The sequence below is a fragment of the Pleurodeles waltl genome, chromosome 2_2 (assembly GCF_031143425.1).
Source record: "Pleurodeles waltl isolate 20211129_DDA chromosome 2_2, aPleWal1.hap1.20221129, whole genome shotgun sequence".
Classification (NCBI taxonomy): domain Eukaryota; kingdom Metazoa; phylum Chordata; class Amphibia; order Caudata; family Salamandridae; genus Pleurodeles; species Pleurodeles waltl.
The window spans coordinates 449,591,614-449,613,356 of NC_090439.1; positions in this window are offsets into that span (position 1 = coordinate 449,591,614).

Genomic DNA, 21,743 nt, shown 5'->3' on the forward strand with positions numbered 1-21,743 from the left:
CGGTGCGGGATATCTCAATCTGTGACAGTTGTCAACATGATCCAGGATTTTTCCTCATTGACATGAGATGATCTTTCCAGGAGGAGCAAGCTGGAAGGGAGAAATGGCGTTAGGCGCAAATTCACCTCTATACCCACAGTGCAACCCAGTTTGCAGTATAAGTCTCCAATCCTCAGGGAATCTGAAATCTATCTATTCCTACCATTTGATTAAATCAGTAAAGGTACTACTCTGACGATAATCCATAAGGAATCCAAGCTTGAAAACTGGATCTCTCCACTGCCCCATCATCCAGCAGCTCCTGCCAACCAGCTGGAGAAGTAATCTCCACACTTTCCATGAACAAGTCATCTATGTTACATTCTTCCTTCAGTTCACTAAAGTGCTCAAAGAAAAAGGAAGATAATGAGTCATTCAAGCTGAATAATGAAATTCTTGAGCTGGTGGACACTGACTATCCACATCTCAATGCTTCCTGCCCTTTAAAGGCAGGCTTAAATACAACTGTTCAGCGTACTCTTACACACAGAGCACAGCATGAGCAAGTCCATACTAAATGCGTTTCACTCACCTCAGGTGCAACCAATTATTGCTGTTATGAGGACTATGTTCCAGACTCTGGATATAGGAACAGGTGCCTTGGCCTCACATATGTTGAAACTCGAAAGACAAACTTTGATGTTGGCAACATATCAACACATGTTGCCCTAACAGATAGGAGAATGTGTACTATGGCATACTATTCCCCAAATCAGCAGTTCCCAACCTGTGATCCATAGACCCTCAGGGGTCTGTGATACATTCCCAGGGTGTCTGCAGGCATTACAAGGCCTGGGCAAGCATGAAGGCACTGCTCCAACTGGGGCCTCTTGATGGAAACACACAACTGTTTTTATATTTGTTACTTCATTTATGCAGCAGTTTTAAAAGCACTGTGAAGTTCCTTGTACATCCAGCAGTTTTAAGGCAAAAATGAAAGTGTCAAGATAACTCTGGTGAATAATGTACCTGCTAGAGAGAGATGGGAATTTGATCTAGTGGCAGTTTAAAACAAAATAATTTTATTGATTTTTGCTTTAACCATACGACTTCCATAGTTGGTACATTGCAAATAACAGATGATATAAAATTACAACAAGACATTATAGAGTGACTACTAATTTGTCATGACAAGGTACACAAAAGCACTGCTTCAGCCTGCCCTGCAAGACAGACTTTGGGTGACCTAATCTCCACATGCTCATTCCAAGGTGTCTCTGCTGGAGTGCAGTCCCCGTTCATGGATCAGGGTTATGGTGGACATGGTTCAATTGTGATACCTTTAAAGTCAGTCCATCCCTTCCAAACTTTATGATGTTCCTGGGGGCACCCTCACTGTAGTTATTGTAGGCACTCCAGGCTCATGCGATGATCCAAGCCTGAGGGCCATTTGGTGACACATGGGGCTATCTTGGCCTTTCATGCCTGTGCTAGCTCTTGTTTAACAATTACTAAACCGAACTACAGCAGCACCTTCTGATATCTATCCCCTTCAGTACCCTCTGTGATGTGTAACTGAATTAGCTTAGGGTCGCTGGGCATTTCCCAGCCCAGGCCTCATCTAAGGTTCCCAGCACCTTGTTCCAGAAGGAGAAAAGGCAGTGCATTGCACAAAAGTGTGTAGTAGGTCTCCAGTAGGATCGCCACATCATATGCAAGTTCTCGAGGTGACCAGTTCCAGTGAGATCAACCAATCCTGGGTTTGAAGCAGCAATTTGAGTTGGACCAAATGAATATGAGATGCAATTGCATCCTCCTTAGGAGCAGCCGCCACCTCAATCCAGTCTTCAACTTTCAGCAGACCAAAGTCTCGCACCCATGCCTCCCTCACTTCCACCATAGAGTTTGGCGTGTTGTGGAGAAGCATTCAGTGTATTTCCAATAATTTGTGATTTTTGATGTTAGTCAGGAGGATTTTGGACTCTAGTGGGGAATATTTGGGAACATCCACCACAGAATATATGTTGTGTGTGGTGGCATGTCAGAGCTCGAGGTAACAAAGAATTAGGTTTGGTGGAGGTTATAGTCTGACTGTAAGTCCTGAAAGGACTTCAGTGACCCATCGTACATGATGTCTCCAAGCAGAGAAATACTTATAGTGTCCCAAGTGGAAAAGCTGAAGAGCCCTGCGACCTGCGAGAGACAGTTCTCCCTCAACATTGGGGTCTCCAAAGTTAGTCTGCCCGCCTATCCTGTCGATTTTAGTGCATCCACTCATATCGTCAGCATGACCATCGTAGGGCTGGGTAAAAGGCTTGGGTAGTCGCCTCATATAGTAAGTGTGGGAGATTACTCCAGTTCATGATCCACCTCTCAGATGCAGATGCCAGATCGTCGAAGCCCTCAAACCACCAGTCGTTAAAAACAAGAAGGTTGGCAGCCTGGTAGTTAAATAAGTATATCTAGGGCAGCAGGGAAATCCATAAGCCCTCCCCACAGCAGAGTTCCAAGTAAGGCTTTGACTCTAGTGAAGAAGGTGCATCTTATTGGGAAAGGGTAGTTCAGGAGCTGATATAGGTCCCTCGTAGGGAGACCTTCTTGACGAAGGCAGATTGGTCGAGTAGTAGGGACAGTGGAAGAGCAGACCAAAATTTCAGGTTGCGAGGCAGTTCTCCCAGCTTCAGAGCCTCATTGAGGGTGTTTATTAGCAAGGGGCCTGTGTGTGTCCAGAGTAGACACCGGAACTCCGCCGTTAAGCCATTAGGGCCTGGCTCCCTACCCATGTGAAGCTGCCGAAGGGCTGCCCAAGCTCCTTAGAGGTGACCTCCACCTCCAGGGATTCACTATCTTTAAGAGACTGGTGTACTTCAGGCACATCTGCCACAGTTTGGTGTAGGTCTTCCAGAGGGCCGGTGCGATCTGAGCTATACTGAGCTCCGTAATAGGCTACGAATGTGGCTACTGTGTTGTTGCTGCCAGTAATGGTCCTCCACCCTCCTGTGGGTATGGTCACCTTGACCTTTGCAGATACTAATAATTTTGCCATGAAGTGTGGCCTTTTGGGCCTTTCACTGGATGCCTGGGGAGTCGGCCGACCTATGATTTTCATTTGAGAATCTCTGACACAGGTATGCAAGGTTCCCTAAACTCCCCTCCTTGAAGGCACCATCGACTCAGTCGCCAGTTCGCTGCAGATCTGGGGGGGGGGCAAATCCTTTACCACCTTTGAGAGGTCAGATAGGCCTCTTGCCAATAGAAAACATCAAGGGCACGATGGCCCTGTTTACAGGGCAGTAGAAAATAATATGGGCCCTTGTGTGGTTGAGACATGAACCCTCCACACCTTCACCAGGGACAGGTTATTTGGAAAGGCAGAGAGCAATGTGCTGACGGCAGGTACATTAGATCAATTGAAACCAGGATTGCAGATTCCATTAAGGTCCCCCGCAGAAGCCATGGAGCATTGGACATCTCCCTCAGAGAGCGCCCAACCTGTCCCGGAAGTCTACAGTCAGGGGTGGGGGGGCAGACACACTGATTATGGAAATCAAGAAATCAGGAAGCCCCACAGTGTGCCTGTCACCACCACATGGCAGCCTAGACCATTGTGCCAAGCCTTGACCCTAGGGTAGGTCGCTTCCCCTGCCACTGCAGCTCCTCCTGCCCAGGCTCCTGCCACCTCCCAGCAAAACCAGCAAAACCGTAAGTACTCCCCCCGCCCAGCCCCTCACCCAGCCCCTCGTCACTCACCTCTGTTTTCTGAACTTCTGTCTTCTGCTCTCTCCTCCAACTTTTCTTCGCACCTCTGCTGTCCTCTCTCTGTCCATTTCCCTTCGCTTTCTGCTCCTCCCTCTGGTAGCCATCTTCCTCCGTTTTTCTGCTCCTCTTCTGCAGCCCACTTGCTGCGTGTTCTGCTCTTCTCCTGTGTCCCTCTCTTCCTCCTCACCGCACTTTCCTCGTGTTCTGCTCTTCCTCTGTGTCCCGCTCCTCTTCCTCACCGCACTTTCTTCCTGCTCTGCTCTTCCTCTGTGTTCTTCTCTTCTCCTCTCTTCTTCCTCACCGCATTTTCTTCCTGCTCTGCTCTTCCTCTGTGTTCTTCTCCTCCTCTGCACCCCATCCTGCGTGTTCCTTTCTTCTTCTGTGTTCTTCTGTGTTCTTCTCCTCCTCTGCACCCCATCCTGCGTGTTCTTTTCTTCTTCTGTGTTCTTCTCCTCCTCTGCACCCCATCCTGCGTTTTCTTTTCTTCTTCTGTGTTCTTCTGTGTTCTTCTCTTCTTCTGTGGTCTTCTCTTCTTCTGTGGTCTTCTCTCCTCTTCTTCTGTGGTCTTCTCTTCTTCTTCTGTACTCTTCTCTCCTCTTCTTCTGTGGTCTTCTCTTCTCTTCTTCTATTCCTCTCTTCTTTTCTTCTGACTCCTCTCCTCCCCTGTAATCCATCTCTTCCCTTGCCTATCTTCTTTCCCCTCCCCTCTATCTGACCCCCCGCCCTCTGCTTTCCCGCCACCACCACACACTCGGCCCGCCCCCCCTGCTCCCATTCGTTGCCCCCCTCCCGCCTCCCGCCCCCAGCTGACCCCTCCCCCCCTCCTCCCTCTGATGGTGGATGCTGCGCGGCAGAGACAGCGACCCTTGACCCTAGGGTAGGTCGCTTCCCTCGCCGCTGCAGCTCCTCCTGCCCAGGCTCCTGCCACCTCCCTGCAAAACCAGCAAAACCGTAAGTACTCCCCCCGCCCAGCCCCTCACCCAGCCCCTCGTTACTCACCTCTGTTTTCTGAACTTCTGTCTTCTGCTCTCTCTTCCAACTTTTCTTCGCACCTCTGCTGTCCTCTCTCTGTCCATTTCCCTTCGCTTTCTGCTCCTCCCTCTGGTAGCCATCTTCCTCCGTTTTTCTGCTCCTCTTCTGCAGCCCACTTGCTGCATGTTCTGCTCTTCTCCTGTGTCCTTCTCTTCTGCCTCACCGCACTTTCCTCATGTTCTGCTCTTCCTCTGTGTCCCGCTCCTCTTCCTCACCGCACTTTCTTCCTGCTCTGCTCTTCCTCTGTGTTCTTCTCTTCTCTTCTTCCTCTCCGCATTTTCTTCCTGCTCTGCTCTTCCTCTGTGTTCTTCTCCTCCTCTGCACCCCATCCTGCGTGTTCCTTTCTTCTTCTGTGTTCTTCTGTGTTCTTCTCCTCCTCTGCACCCCATCCTGCGTGTTCTTTTCTTCTTCTGTGTTCTTCTGTGTTCTTCTCCTCCTCTGCACCCCATCCTGCGTGTTCTTTTCTTCTTCTGTGTTCTTCTCCTCCTCTGCACCCCATCCTGCGTGTTCTTTTCTTCTTCTGTGTTCTTCTGTGTTCTTCTCTTCTTCTGTGGTCTTCTCTTCTTCTGTGGTCTTCTCTCCTCTTCTTCTGTGGTCTTCTCTTCTTCTTCTGTACTCTTCTCTCCTCTTCTTCTGGGTTCTTCTCTTCTCTTCTTCTATTCCTCTCTTTTTTTCTTCTGACTCCTCTCCTCCTCTGTAATCCATCTCCTCCCTTCCGTATCTTCTTTCCCCTCCCCTCTATCTGACCCCCCGCCCTCTGCTTTCCCGCTGCCACCACCCGCTCGGCCCCACCCCCCCGCTCCCATTCGTGGCCCCCCTCCCGCCTCCCGCCCCCAGCTGACCCCTCCTCCCCCCTCCTCCCTCTTATGGCGGCCGCTGCGCAGGCGCGCCGCTAGTGCGTCGAAGGCGCGTCAAAGGCAAGCCTGTCTGCGCCCGTCCGCGCCTAGACCGCGCCCAGCGCCACGACCCCTGGCCCCCAGCACTCCCAAACCCCACAACACCGCTACGACCCCACCTCCCTCCACGCACTCAACCCGGGACGCTCCAGAACCTGCTACCAAGCCAACCCGAAACGCACTCATGGACCCTTCGCATGCCTTACCTGCAAACACACCTTCCACCGCGACTGCACCCCGCCCGCCAGCCCACGCGCAAATAACCATCTCAAATGCATCCTCATTAACGCACGCTCCGTCCACAAGCACGCCATTGAAATATGGGACATCCTGGAGTCCACCGCACAGGACGTCGCCTTCATCACTTAGACCTGGATGAACGCCTCCTCGGCCCCCGACATCGATATAGCCATCCCCGCCGGCTACAAGATCACCAGGAGAGACCGCACCAACCAAGTCGGAGGAGGAATCGCCATTGTATTCAAGGACTCCATCAACGTCACCACTTCCACTGAAGACACCCCCCTCGCCACCGAACACATGCACTTCCAGATCCACACCGACCCCAGGACCACCCTCAGAGGAACTCTCATCTACAGACCCCCTGGACCACGCGCCCTCTTCAGCGAATCCATCGCTGACTTCATCTCCCCGCACGCCCTAGCCTTGCCGGACTACATCCTTCTCGGAGACCTCAACTTCCACCTGGAGCAGAACAACGACTCGAACACCACCACCCTGCTCGACAACCTCGCCAACCTCGGTCTCAAGCAACTGGTGAACACCCCCACCCACATCGCCGGACACACGCTCGACCCCATCTTCTCTGCCAGCAACCACGTATCCTTCAGCCACTCATCCGTAATACACTGGACCGACCATAGATGTTTCCACTCCACCCTCAGACGCAAGACTCTCCACCTCAGCACACAACCCATCCCACGCAGACATTGGAACAAAATCCCCACGGAACAGCTACTCTCCACTCTCAGCGACAACCAACCCACCTTCTCCACCGACCCCAACAACGCAGCCCTCAGCCTCACTCATTGGATCACCAACTGCGCGGACAACCTCGCACCCCTCAGGCGCCTCCCAAGACAGACCAACACCAGGAAACCTAAATGGTTCACAGACACCCTCAAGGAATCCAAAAAAAACTGCTGTACCCTCGAGAAAGCCTGGAGCAAAAAACACACCGTAGAAAACATGTCTGCCCTCAAAAACACCACCCGCGAACACCATCAGCTGATCTGCGCCACCAAAAGAACTTCCTTCACAGACAGACTGGACAAGAACACTCACAACAGCAAAGAACTCTTCAACATCGTCAAAGAGCTCTCCAATCCTAACGCCAACTCCAACTCCATCACGCCCTCACAAGATCTCTGCAACTCCCTCGCCACCTTCTTCCATCGAAAGATCACCGACCTACACGACAGCTTCGGTCACCAGACCCAGCCAACCACCACAGAACCTACAACCCCAGCCATCACCCTCAACGCCTAGACTCACATCAGCGCGGAGGAGACCAAAGCTACCATGAACACCATCCACTCCGGTGCCCCCTCGGACCCCTGCCCCCACTTAATCTTCAACAAAGCCGACGACATCATCGCCCCTAATCTCCAGACCATCATCAACAGCTCGTTTGCTTCTGCCACCTTCCCCGAGAACTGGAAACACGCGGAAGTCAACGCCTCCTGAAGAAACCTACGGCGGACCCCAGCGACCTGAAGAACTTCCGCCCCATCTCGCTCCTCCCCTTCCCTGCCAAAGTCATCGAGAAGACCGTCAACAAGCAACTGACCAATTTCCTTGAAGACAACAACCTACTCGACCCCTCCCAGTCCGGATTCTGAGCCAACCACAGCACGGAAACCACCCTCATCGCAGTCACAGATGACATCAGAACTCTGATGGACAACGGAGAAACAGTCGCCCTCATCCTCCTCGACCTCTCGGCTGCTTTCGACACCGTCTGCCACTGAACCCTAATATCCCGCCTCCGCTCCTCCGGTATCCAAGGACAGGCCCTGGACTGGCTCACCTCTTTCCTCTCTAACCGCTCCCAAAGAGTCTACCTCCCTCCGTTCCGCTCATACCCCACCGATATCATCTGTGGCGTCCCACAAGGCTCATCGCTCAGCCTGACTCTCTTCAATGTCTACATGAGCCCCCTTGCCGACATCGTACGCAAACACAACATCAACATCACCTCCTACGCCGACGACACTCAGCTGATACTTTCCCTCACCAAGGACCCCACCAGCGCCAAGACCAACCTGCAAGATGGAATGAAAGACGTTGCAGAATGGATGAAACTCAGCCGTCTGAAACTGAACTCAGACAAAACGGAAGTCCTCATCCTCGGAAACACCCCGTCCGTCTGGGACAACTCTTGGTGGCCCACGACCATTGGCACCGCACCAACCTCCTCAGACCACGCACGTAACCTCGGATTCATCCTGGACCCACTTTTCACCATGACCAAACAAGTCAACGCCGTATCATCTTCCTGCTTCCTCACTCTCCGCATGCTCTGAAAGATCTTCCGCTGGATCCCCACCGACACCAGAAAAACCGTGACCCACGCCCTCGTCACAAGCCGCCTGGACTACGGAAACATCCTATACGCAGGAACCACCACAAAACTCCAAAAAAGTCTTCAGCGAATACAAAACGCCACTCCCCCCCTCATCCTCGACATACCCCGCAACAGCCACATCTCCGCCCACCTGAGACACCTGCACTGGCTTCCCGTCAACAAAAGGATCACCTTCCGGCTCCTCACCCACGCACACAAAGCCCTCCACAACAAGGGACCCGAATACCTCAACCGTCGCCTCAGTTTCTACACACCCACTCGTCAACTTCGCTCCACCAACCTCGCACTCGCTGCCGTCCCTCGCATCCGCCGCACTACGGCAGGTGGGAAATTCTTCTGCTACCTGGCAGCCAAGACATGGAACTCCCTCCCCGCCAGCCTCAGGATAACCCAGGACCACCTCGCATTCCGGAGGCAGCTCAAAACCTGGCTCTTCGAGCAGCAGTAACCCCCCTCCCCTAATGCCTTGAGACCCTCACAGGTGAGTAGCGCGCTTTTTAATGTTTTTTGATTTGATTTGATTTGATTTGATTTGATTTGATTTGGACACCACCAGGAGGTTGTGTTTGTGCACAAGGATGGCTAGGCCCCTTGAGCTTTGGTAGAATCCCGAAAGGTAAACATATGACAAGTGTGTCTCAATGGTATGTAGTACCGACTGCGGAATTAAACAAGGCAACCCCTTCTGACCCTCCCACCCCTATCACATCCTCCCCATACTTCGCAGACTAAAATTATCTGTTGTCATGCAACTAGTGACTGGAGCCAGCTGGGCTACCTGAGATGTGAATCTCCCGCCTTGAGCAAATCCCCTCCCCAATGCATCGAGAGGTCAGGCCTCTCAACAAACAAGTACAAAACCTCCTAAGTAAAGAAAAAATAAGTAGTGGTAGCGCAGAAAGTTGTATGTAGTCACTACACCCTTTTTGTGAGTGTGTGTTAAGGTACCTGCCAATGTAAAGGTCTATGGGCCTGATTTTGATATTGGTGGAGGGGTTACCCTGTCTCAACAGTGATGGATATCCAGTCTGCCGAAATCAAAATCCCATTATGTCCCATGGGATCTAGATTTCAGTGGACGGGATGTTCGTCACCGTTGTGATGTAATAAACCTCGTCAATATTTAAATTAGGCCCTATATGTCTCTAACTGAGGTCTGGTGGGGCCAGAGGAGTGTCTGTGGATGTAGGGTGAACAGACGAGCCCTTGGTCAGTGTAGAAGCATCATGCTGTCCAGGGTGTCTGTCAGGCCTGAGGGATCGCGCTCTCTGTTCCCGGCGGCATGGACATTGTTTAAGGGCTGTGTGCCACTTGACTGGAGGACTTCCAGCAATCCCCCACTCCTCCTACCCCCACATGATTCTTCCACCCCTAGAGGGAAGTCCCCTGCCACACAAATTGGGGCATTCCTCTATCTAGTCCAAAACACCTGCAGGCATGTCAAAGAAAAAAGTCTTGTGTTGGAAAATGACATTCAAGTGGGACAGAAAGAGGAGCACCTAGGTGACACCCATGGCCTTGAGTTTCTGTTTCCTCCATCTCTGTGACCCTGTGTGTTGTATTCAGCAGGTCCTGCTGGATCAGGCCAATTCCACTTTTAGTTCCCAAATTTTGCACTCCAAATTATCCTTGGGGTCTAGGATCCCTTGCAGTATGGTGAAGCAGTTCAGAGGTTACAGTTGTGAGCTATGAACTGCTGATGTTAACCACTGTGTGAGTTCTTAATTCTGAGTTTGTGCTTCTTCAGACCAAGCACTCTTAGAAAAATGCCTACCAGTATGGACAGCATGTGAATCCTACACAAGGTAGTCCCCTTTGCCTTGTGTAATATTTTCTATACAGTGATTTACACATGTATGATTCATTGTCCCTGTATGTATGTGATGTAAAGTGCTCATACCCTACACTGGTATGAGAGGTGGTATAAAACAAATTAAATGCATGTGACAGAGGGGGTAGAAAGATGATAGACACTGAGGGGCAAATATAAGAAAAATTGAACTGCACCCAGTGCAGTGCCACTTTTCCTGTGCCCCTTAGCACCCCCCTACTGAAACCATATGTGCGTTGTATTTAAAATATGTTGCACCATGGAGAATGGTAGGGGACAATAGCGTCAAATCTTTTGACGTTATTGATGTACTGTTCGGGGTTAGCGCCAAAATATTGGCCAAATAGGGGCCCAATGTAACCAATGGTGTGACCCCTTTTAATGCCATCTGATCAAGCGGTAAAAGTAGCAACAAAAAATCATTGTATGTTTGTGGTCCCCAAATGAGGAAATGTCCCCTTTGCATATATTATGCATTGCCCCTGCATAATGTGGAGCAAAAGGTTACAAAGTGGTGCAATGTACCACTTTGTAAATACGGTGCAGCGTTTTTGCCATAATATCACCACATCAGCATTACAAAATGACACTAATGTGGCGATATATGGAGCAAGGAGCTCTTACATCTGCCCCTTAAAGTTACTTCCTTTCCCCAACACATATGTATGTGAAAAAGTTGTCTCAGATCTTATGTATTGTTAGTGCGTCCTTGGATTATCTATTTCATTATAGTAAGTGATTGGACGGTGCTCTAAATTCGATGAACCTTTTGACTCGTTTAGATTATATTGATTAACATATTAATTAACATATTGATTATTGACACACAAAACAGTAACATTAAACAATAATAATAATTACCAAAGAATCAATATACGATGCAAGATAACCCATTTCCCCATGAATAACCACAACTTTTAGTATCAATTAAAATATTTATTTCCCTACATTAGCAATGCTAAGATCATGAAAATTATTCTCAGCACCAAATGGTACAAATAAAGAAGCATCACAGGCTGACAGATTGGCCTGAAGAATCTTAGTTTAAACAAGGCAAATAAAACAATGAACTCAATAGTTAGGCTTAGAGAAAAACACCTCACTAACCTCAAATTAGCATTAGCATGTTGGGTTTCATGCAAACGTTTTAGTAACATAGGTGGTCATTACAACCCTGGCGGTCGGTGTTAAAGCGGCAGTAAAACCGCCAACAGGCCGACGGAAAAAGAAATGGAATCACGACCGTGGCGGAATCCGCCAACATAGACAGCCACTTTAACACTCCGACTGCCACGGCGGTACAAACAAACACCGCGGCGGTAACCGCCAACAGACAGGCAGAACACAATGTACCGCCCACAGTATTACAACAGTCCAATCCGCCACCTTTTCCGGGGCGGATTCACCGCGAACAAAAACACGGCGGAAACAGGACTTGGAAGGGAAAACGCTCACCTCTACACACCCCACGAGGAACCAGGACGCCATGGAACCGGAACTCCAGATACTCCCTGCCTTTGTCTTCGTTCTCCTCTACCAGGAGCATGAACGCCGGCGGCGAAGACCATGGTGAGTACTGCACCTACGCCACAGGGGAGGGGGGAGGGAAAAGAGATTGACACACACACTCAACACCCCGTCCCCCACCCCCACCCTCACCCACTACAATACACACACTAATACATCATGATACATTACAGTTACACCCCCGGAAGGATGCCAAAACAAAAGGAAATGATTTGAATGTTTGTAATCGATTAAACTCCAATATTTAAAAAATATATATACACTATAAACAATTATATACACCAAGAATACAAGTCCAAAGTATTGCACCATAAAAATCAGTGGACCACTGGGCCCAAAATGCATGGGCGAGGCCCACACAAGATACCCAATCAAAATGGAGAGAACACTGCAGGAGCATCAGATAGAAATACAACAAGCACCTCAGGGGGAAGGGAAGGAGGGGCACCTCAGCCGGATGAGTGCACGACGCCAGATCCACGAGGAGGCTCCATGCCCTTTGCCCACTGCTTTATCCTGGGGAGTGCAAAGCCACAGGCTCACAAGTCTCTCCAGTGGGTGGTTTGCCCACTGCTTCATCCTGGGGAGTGCAAAGCCACAGTCTCACAAGTCAGTCCAGTGGGTGGTTTTCCCACTGCTTTATCCTGGGGAGTGCAAAGCCACAGTCTCACAAGTCTCTCCAGTGGGTGGTGTGCCTACTGCTTTATCCTGGGGAGTGCAAAACCACAGTCTCACAAGTCTCTCCAGTGGGTGGTTTGCCCAATGCTTTATCCTGGGGAGTGCAAAACCACAGTCTCTCTAGTGGATAACAGTTTCCACTGGTTCTGGAGGCGGCTTTGTGCCCAGAGTGCTTCATCCTGCCAAGGACAGAGGTAGTGGATGTGAATCTTCACTGGTTCTGGAGGGGGCTTTGTGCCCAGAGTGCTTCTTCCTGCTTGTGGCGGCCTCAGTAGCATCAGAGCTGTCAGTGCTCATTGGCCTGCGGTGCTGGTGGCGGCGGTGTCCTTGTCAGTGGTGCTGGTGGCGGCGGTGTCCTGTGATGCGGTGCTTGTGGCGGTGGTGTCCTTGGCAGCGGTGTTTGTGGCGGTGGTGTCCTTGGCAGCGGTGCTGGTGGCGGCGGTGTCCTGTGAAGCGGTGCTGGTGGCGGCTGTGTCCTTGACAGCGGTGCTTGTGGTGGCGGTGTCCTTGGCAGCAGTGCTGGTGGCAGCGGTGTCCTGTGAAGTGGTGCTTGTGGCGGCGGTGTCCTTGGCAGCGGTGCTTGTGGCAGCGGTGTCCTTGGCAGCAGTGCTGGTGGCGGTGGTGTCCTGTGAAGCGGTGCTGGTGGTGGCGGTGTCCTTGGCAGCGGTGCTGGTGGCAGTCTTGTCCACCGTGCAGGTTTTCGGCGACTTGCCTGTCTTTCTGTGCCCCTTCCCCACCTTGGATGATGGCGCAGCTGTCTTTCCACTCCCAACTGTACTCCTGGGAGAGCCTTTGGTGGTAGATGTTTTGCCTTTCTCCCGCCGGGCAGTGGCCAACTTTTTATGCTTCTGAGGTGGGGTACTGCCCGTGGTCTGGCTCCTTGGCACATTGGCGGCCCTGCTGCTTGGCCACTCCAGAAGCTGCTTACTGCTGGCACCACTGTTCCCGCTGATGTTGTGGCTGAGGTGCTGGGTTGGAACCTGGAAAGGCAGGCCCTAGGGGACTGAAGGGGTGGGGGAGGTGAGGGGAAGAGGTCAAGGTTTGATAGGAAAAGTTTTTGGGACACACTGGGAAGGGTAGATGGAGGGGGTTTGGGAGTGGAGGAAGAGTTAGTGATTGTAGGAGGTGTATGTTTGCTGACTTTGGGTGAGCGTGCATGGTCTGGAGGCTGTCGTGAGGTGGATGGCTGTTGAGTGGGTGTGTGGCTGCGTTTGTGTACCTTGGGAGGTGGGCTCACAGACACACTGGGAGAGGACACAGGGGATGTGTGAATGGTAGTGGGGGTGTGAGTGCAAGTGAGCGGGGTGTGGTGATGGGTGTGCTGGTGATGGATGTAGTGGCTGAAGATGTGGTGCATGCAGGTGTGAGTGGAGACGAGACAGGGAGGGAGGAGGGAGACGAGGAGGAGGGGGACACAGTGGAGGCAGTGGATGTTGGTATGTGTGCATGGGTATGATGCTTGTGTGAGTGCCTGTGGGATGTGTGGTGCTTATGTTTGCCAGAGCTTCCCTTGTGTGTTGAGATGGGTGCATGCTGGTCTGATGGTGTGCTTGGGATAGGCTGAGGTACAGGTGTTTGGGTCTGGGTGGAGGAAGTTGGAGGGGGGAGGCTGGACACAGGGACAATGGCTGCCTTCAGTGCTGAGGCCAGAGTCTGAAAAGCTCGCTGTTGGGCTGCCTGACCAGAATGAATGCCCTCCAGGTATGCATTGGTCTGTTGCAACTGCCTCTCTACACCCTGGATGGCATTCAAAATGGTAGACTGCCCAACAGTGAGGGACCTGAGGAGGTCAATGGCCTCCTCACTGAGGGCAGCAGAGCTGACAGGGGCAGGGGCTGAGGTGCCTGGGGCAAAGGAGATGCCCACCCTCTTGGGTGAGCGGCCACAGGGCACACGCTGAGGGGCTGCTGGAAGGGCAGTGCTGGTAGGGGGAGTGGTGGCTGTACCTGTAGATGCGGTGGGCACAGAGGGGCCCACCACTGCAAGGGAGCTCCCATAAGAGGAGGAGTCCGTGTCACTGGTCTCAGCTCCTGTCCCCACCGTGGAGCTCCCTTCGACCTCCGTCCCACTGGTGGCTTCAGACTCCGTTGTGTCGCCATCCAGGGCCATGTGAGATGCAGCTCCCTCCTGCTCCGGTGTCACTGCTCCTTCGCCTGATGGTGCTAATGCACACAAGAACAGGGAGACCACAAAAAGGGGGGGGAGACAGAAGAAAGACATGTTGAGTGCATGCAATACTGCTACCTTTGGCGGACACTACAATCACAGAAGCCCCCTACACTACGCTGTGTACTTTGAGTTCCCTAATTAATCATGGGGTGCAAGGTCTATGCCCAATTGCTGCACACATGGAAGTCACAGGAGCCTTACTAGGTGTAGTTGGCTCTGAACACAGGTAGGGTGGGGTGCCACATGGCCTGCCTTACGAAGGGAACTTGCCTACTAAACTCTTCCTGGCCTAGGGGAACCCACAGCCCACCTCCCCCACCCAGACACCTCCAATGCGTGCTGATTCAGCTGAATGAGAGTGTAATCACCCCCTTGGGGCTGCTGTGATGCCCTCAAGCGCCCATCTAACTCCGGATAGGCCACCACCAGGATCTGGAAGATCAGGGGGGTCATGGTGCGATGGGCACCCCTCCCATGTTGGGAGGCCACTCCCAGCTGGGCTTCCGCCGTCTTCTTGCTCCAGCAGCGAATGTCCTCCCATCTTTTCCGGCAGTGGGTGCTCCATCTGTGGTGGACCCCCAGGTTCCGGACTACCTTGGCGATGGCACGCCAAATATCCTTCTTCTGGTGGGCGCTGACCTACAGGAATAGTAGAGGGGAAAAGTAGAAGATATAACCGTCCGCACCGTCACAGTCATTGGCCCGCATCCCTACCCTTGCCATGACGCACATGCACTCACCGACGTTTCATGCACGCCTCATTATCCCCCCCTATCTTCCATCCACACCACTCCACACAGGCATTGCCCATTCGGCATGCTCAGTGTACTTACCTGTTTTTCTGGAGCACCGTAGAGTAGCGTGTACTAGGGGAGGACCCCATCCACTAGTTTCTCCAACTCCTCCGTGGTGAAGGCAGTGGCCCTTTCCCCAGACACTTGAGCCATTGTCTCTTCCAGACTGAGGTCACAGCAGCACTTGCAGTCTAGGTCCTCTCCTGTCGAAGATCAGGTATCAAGTGAGTGAACAGAGAGAAAATGGCGGTGACGTCCGCGGCGGTGCGTACCATCACCGCCGGCGTACATCATCATTGGCTCCTGGGACCCATAGGGTCCAATGTTAACCAATGCAGGATTACGCCGCGGTCTTCTACCGCCTAACGCGACAGTGTACAATGCCAGCACAGTTACCTCATATCCCCTTGTCCCACATTACAGGTCAGGCAGCCGCCATTTCAGGAGGCCAAATGGCATTCATTTTAAATGCATCACACATATCTAGGCCTTGCATACATACTAATACAGGGACATAGCGGATTAAAACAATTGTGGAATAAAGTTGGGTTTTCGTACCTCAGTGTTGGCTGACTCTCTGCTCGCTGTTCTCCTCCATAGAGCACGTCCGGTGGGGCAGGTGAGGAGATGGTGGCATCCTCCTGTGTACAGATTGATGGTGGACCTGTCGACAATGGAGGAGCGACATGTAATTATAACCTACAGACTTGATCGTACCACAATCCTGGAACTGTGTGCACAGTTAGAGCCAGACCTGATGTCAGCAATCCGCCATCCCACAGGAATCCCCCCTCTAGTGCAGGTGCTGTCAGTACTCCATTTCCTGGCAAGTGGGTCTTTTCAAACAACAGTGGCCATTGCATCAGGGATGTACCAGCCTATGTTCTCAAACGTGTTGTCCAGAGTGTTGTTTGCCCTACTGAAACACATGCGCAGCTACATCGTTTTCCCTCAGGTGGAGGATTTGCCTACAGTGAAATGTGACTTCTATGCCCTGGGACATATCCCCAACATCATAGGTGCCATTGATGGGACTCATGTGGCCTTGGTCCCCCCGCAGGAGTGAACAGGTGTACAGAAACCGGAAGAGTTACCATTCTATGAATGTGCAGATGGTGTGTTTGGCCGAGCAGTACATCTCCCATGTGAATGCCAAGTTTCCTGGCTCAGTGCATGACGCTTACATTCTGAGGAATAGCAGCATCCCTTATGTGATGCAGCAACTCCAGAGGCACCGTGTGTGGCTATTAGGTGAGGACATGGACCCTATACAGTGTGACTAGGTGTCTGGGTCTGGGGAAGTCCCTAAGAGCTAGTGTGTGTCTAACAGTTGTCCCTTTACATTTGCAGGTGACTCTGGTTATCGCAACCTTTCATGGCTACTGACCCCAGTGAGGAATCCCAGGACAAGGGCAGAGGAACGCTACAATGAGGCCCATGGGTGAACTAGGAGGGTTAATGAGAGGACCTTCGGCCTCCTGAGGGCCAGGTTCCGGTGTCTCCACATGACAGGTGGTTCCCTATTCTCCTCACCAAAGAAGGTGTGCCAGATCATCGTGGCCTGCTGTATGTTTCACAACTTGGTTTTGCGACAACAGGTGCCTTTTCTGCAGGAGGATGGTCCAGATGGAGGTGTTGTGGCAGCTGTGGAGCCTGTGGACACTGAAGACGAGGAAGCAGAAGAAGAGGATATAGACAACAGAAACACAGAGATTCATCAATATTTCCAGTGAAACACAGGTAAGAAGACATCACTGCCTGCTACATCTGATGCCCTTGTTCTACCTCTCATCTGTTTGTCACTTTCACCCAGTGTATGGACCCTGAGTTGCCACTTTCCCTTTCAATTTCACAGATGTGGGTCCCACTGTGTGACATCCGCTTTGTTTCCACATGGACTAGAGCTGTGTGACATAGTTATGTTGACAATACAATGGATATAGCAGTTTTCCACAGTTATTGCAAATACACATTTTCGAAAGCACAGACTGACTCCAGATTGTTTTGTGCTTTAAGGGTGTTTATTTAAGTGCTAAATATTGAAGGGTGGTGTAAAATGGTCAGGAGTGATGGTGGAGGAATGTCCATGGCAGAGTCCAGTCTATTAGTCTCACAGGTGCATTGTACAAAGGGGCATAGGAAGTGGAGCTGGGGCAGTTGACGGATGGACAGGGTAACAAAGTGGGACAGAAGGATGACAATCAGGGTGGTCTCATTTTTTGGTAGGAGTCTTGGCATTGTTCTCTGTCTTGGTCCTGGATCTCAGGGACCATTTGCGGGTGGTTCTCCATCTGCAGGGGGTGGGGTGCTGATGTCGTGGTTCTGTGGGGGTGCCTCCTGTCCACTAGCGCTGGCGGAGGTATTGGGCAGTTTATCGTCCAGGCTAGTGTCAGGGGCCCCTTGTTGTGCCACAGTGTCCCTCCTGGTGTTGATGAGTTCCTTCAGCACCCCTACAATAGTGCCCAGGGTGGTATTGATGGATTTGAGTTCCTCCATGAACCCCAAATACTGTTCCTCCTGCAGCCGTTGGGTCTCCTGAAACTTGGCCAGTACTGTTGCCATCGTCTCCTGGGAATGGTGGTAGGCTCCAATGATGTTGGAGAGGGCCTTGTGGAGAGTGGGTTCCCTGGGCATGTCCTCCCCCTGTCGCACAGCAGCCCGCCCAGTTCCCCTGTGTTCCTGGGCCTCTGTCCCCTGAACTGTGTGCCCACTGCCACTTCCCACAGTGCCCTGGTGTTGTTGGGGTGGTGGGTTAGCCTGGGTTCCCTGTAGGGGTGGACACACTGCTGCTTGACGTGTCCTGGGGACAGAGGTATGGGCCCGCTGGGTGGGTGCTGTGCTGGTGTTTCCAGAGGGGGGAGGCCCTGTTGTGGCTTGTGCCAGTTGAGGGAAACCGACTGTCCCGAGGTCCCAGATGGTCCGGGCTGGTCATCTAGATCCAGTTGGACAGAGCTGCTGTCATCACTGTGGGCCTCTTCTGTGGGGGGAGTGGACATGTCTGGAACCTCCTGTCCGGTGACGTTGGGTAGGGGTCCTGCAGGAGTGTAAAGGCATGATTATTGCATCTGTGTGTGCCATGGTGTGCAATGGGTGGGTGACCCTGTACCCCAGTGCTTGCATTCTTGGGTAGGACCTTGTGTGCTAAATGTTTAGGGGTGTGTGTGGGTATGTGTAGTGGCCATGCATTGGTGATGGGTGTCCATGCTTTGGTGTTCCATGAAGAGCTTGGTGTTGGGATGGGTGGGTTGGGATAGAGGGACATATGTGAGGAGTTGGAGTGATGGGGGTGAGGGCGGGGATATGTGATAGCATGCAGGTAGGGTGCGGGATGAGGTAGTGAAAGATTTGTCTTACCAGAGTCCATTCCTCCAGCTACTCCTGCCAGGCCCTCAGGATGCAGTATAGCCAAGACCTGCTCCTCCCATGTTCTTAGTTGTGGGGGAGGAGGTGGGGATCAGCTGTCAGTCCTCTGAACCATGATGTGGTGTCTTGAGACCACAGAACGTACCTTCCCCCGTAGGTCGTTCCACCTCTTCCTGATGTCATCCCGTGTTCTTGGGTGCTTTCCCACTGCGTTGACCCTGTCCACGATTCTGCACCAAAGCTCCATCTTCCTAGCTATGGTGGTGTGCTGCACCTGTGATCCGAATAGCTGTGGCTCTACCCGGATGATTTCCTCCACCATGACCCTGAGCGCCTCCTCAGAGAACCTGGGGTGTCTTTGGCGTGCCATGGGGTGGTGTGGGTGATGTGTGGGGTGGTGTGTGTTGTGATGTGTGGGGTGTTGTTTAGGGGTATGTGGTGTTTTGTGCGTGGATGTTGTATGAGTGATGGTGTTGAGTGCCTGTGGATGCTAGTTTGTAGATGGTGGTGTCTCTCTCTGGCCTTCAGTCGCAGTTGTGGTCGTAATGTTTTGTGGGTGATGTGGGTGTGTGTTTTATATTGTATTGGGTGTGTGGGAGTGGTGTGTGTGTGTGTGTATCAGGTGTGTGTATTTCGAATTGTCCAATGTGGTTGTGTTTTGTATATGTGTGTGTATTTTGAGCGCGGCGGTGTGTACCGCCAATGTAATACCGCGGTTGAAAGACCGCTGCGTGGATTTGTGGGTCGTGATAGTGTGGGTGTATTCCTGTTGGCGTGACAGTGGAGGTTTTGTTATTGCCAGTTTATCACTGACCTTTGGTGTGGCGGACTTGTGTGGGTGTCTAAATTTTGGCGGATCCGAGCTGTGGGTCGTAATAGCTGTGGTGGAATTCCGCGGCCGCAGCGGTGTGTTGGCGGTCTTCTGCACGGTGGTGAGCGGCATTTACCGCTGATGTTGTAATGACCCCCATAATTTTTTAAAACACCTAGCTATGGCTTTGTCAAAAAAACAACAGCAGAATTTAAGACAGTGGCAGCTGGTGGCTGTAAAACAAAAGACAAATAACATTGCACAGATCAATGTATTTACCAATCCTAAAGAATTCAGCACCACAGCAAAGCTTCATCACGGTCAGCAGTATTGGCATCAGGACAGGCGGCAAGGAAAAGAAGTGATAGTTCTGAATTTGGACTCTACGTTCTCTGAACCATCAAATTAATTATCTAAGCAGGCAGCAAAGCTCTGCAGGCTCTAAGCATTGAGCGCTAAAGCCCCAGCATCATTGCATTGAGCATAAGAAATAATTAAAAATAATAAAATACCTGAATGGCAGTAGACTGACTGGCAAAACATAAAATGTCAAAGTGACAGATCATAAGCATGAAAAGTGAAGTCTTTGGAAACCAGGAAGCAATAAACCCCCAATGTCTGAGTCTCAAACATTAAATTGAGCTTGTTAAACTTCTGTGATTGGCTGAAAACGTCATATGTACAGGAATCATCCAATCACAAAACATTAGCTCATCAAATAGTATCCCAATATTAGCGTAAGTGCTTTGTATTTCTCTGCTTCTTCCTTTTGTGTAAGCCCATATGATATTAATTGTTAAATCTGATACATATTTACGCACTGCTCAGTGAAGGCCTTTGTTTAACACATTTCAGAATACACTTGCTGTAGGACGATAGGAAGAAATAGAAACATTTTCAAATCAGCTCCAGAGAAAAACATTCCATTAGTACGAACACAGAATAAACTCATGATTAAAGCAAAAGAAGCCTGTAATTCTACGGAGATGATCTTTTACAGTTGATACTTTAGGTTAGCTTGGCAGACAGATAATGCTGTAACCTTGCTTGCTTGACACACAACAGAGAACAAGTGTTTTCAGTTCTTTTCACAGACATTCAACATTAGCTCTGGCCTTTCTCTTCTAGAAAGCACTGCGGAAACCTAAGAAATACTTGTATTATTTCAACATTTATTTTTGCAAAGAACATGTTCTTAAAGAGACAGAAATATTTTTTTTCTCGTCATTGAGTTAACACATTTTATAAAACATGTACACGCCTTTCACTCTATGGCGTCTGCTAAGTAAAGCACAATTTTCATGTTAACATGTATTTTTTTCTTTTAAAGCATTTCATATTAGTACTTAAGTATAATTACATGGGAAATAATAATTTCATACTAAATCCCACCTCTTTCAATCCCTCCTCCGATGACTATATATGTCATCACACTTACATCCCAAATAAATGTATTTATTTAATTGTATTGATTTTCAAAAATTTTGTTTCTCTCACACTTTTATAAATTATTTTCTTCTTTGAGTTTTTCCTATATAATCGTTCCAATTGAAATTCTACCCTCCTCTAATTCCTTTTAAATCTTCTTCTTTTGATCACTTTGTACAGTTTGCATATTCCAATTAAACAAATCACAATAATTGAAACTCCATGTGTTATTTTCATTACCAATCCTTTTCCCAGGTTGCCAATCCAGTTCCCCACAGCAGTCATTCCCTTTCCAGCTTTTTCCCGAACACTGAGCTCTTTAAGTTCTTTTAATTTAGTTTCATCTTTTGTTAAATTGTTAATCAAACTTCTAACCTCTTCACTGTTGTCTGGAATGAAGGAACAACAATGGTGCAGACCTAGTAATTTAAAAACTTTGCCCTCCTTTGCTAAAAGAATTTCTAACTTAAGGTGGTTCTGACGAGTCATAGCTTTTACCACTGTCATTTCTGTTTACAAAAGGATAATAGCTGCTAAATATCTTGTCAGCATGTTATCTACAACTGTAGACAACTGTCAAATTTTAATAGAATTCAGAACAACTCGCACTGAAGGAAGTATTGCTCCAAATATGTCTCCAACAATGCTAGAAACTGATTCTCGCTTTTGTCTCTTTGGTTGTAATTCAGTGTCATTTTAGGAAATTTACTCAAGTCATCAAGTTGGTACATTTTCAGGAAGCGTATTCCCAAATAACAAATAACATGTGCCATACCATCCTCTAGGAAGAAGGTAATATGCATTTTTCCCACAGATGTAATAGACTCCAGGCACAGGTGGCTCTTGACCATTTAGCATAAATGTCCAC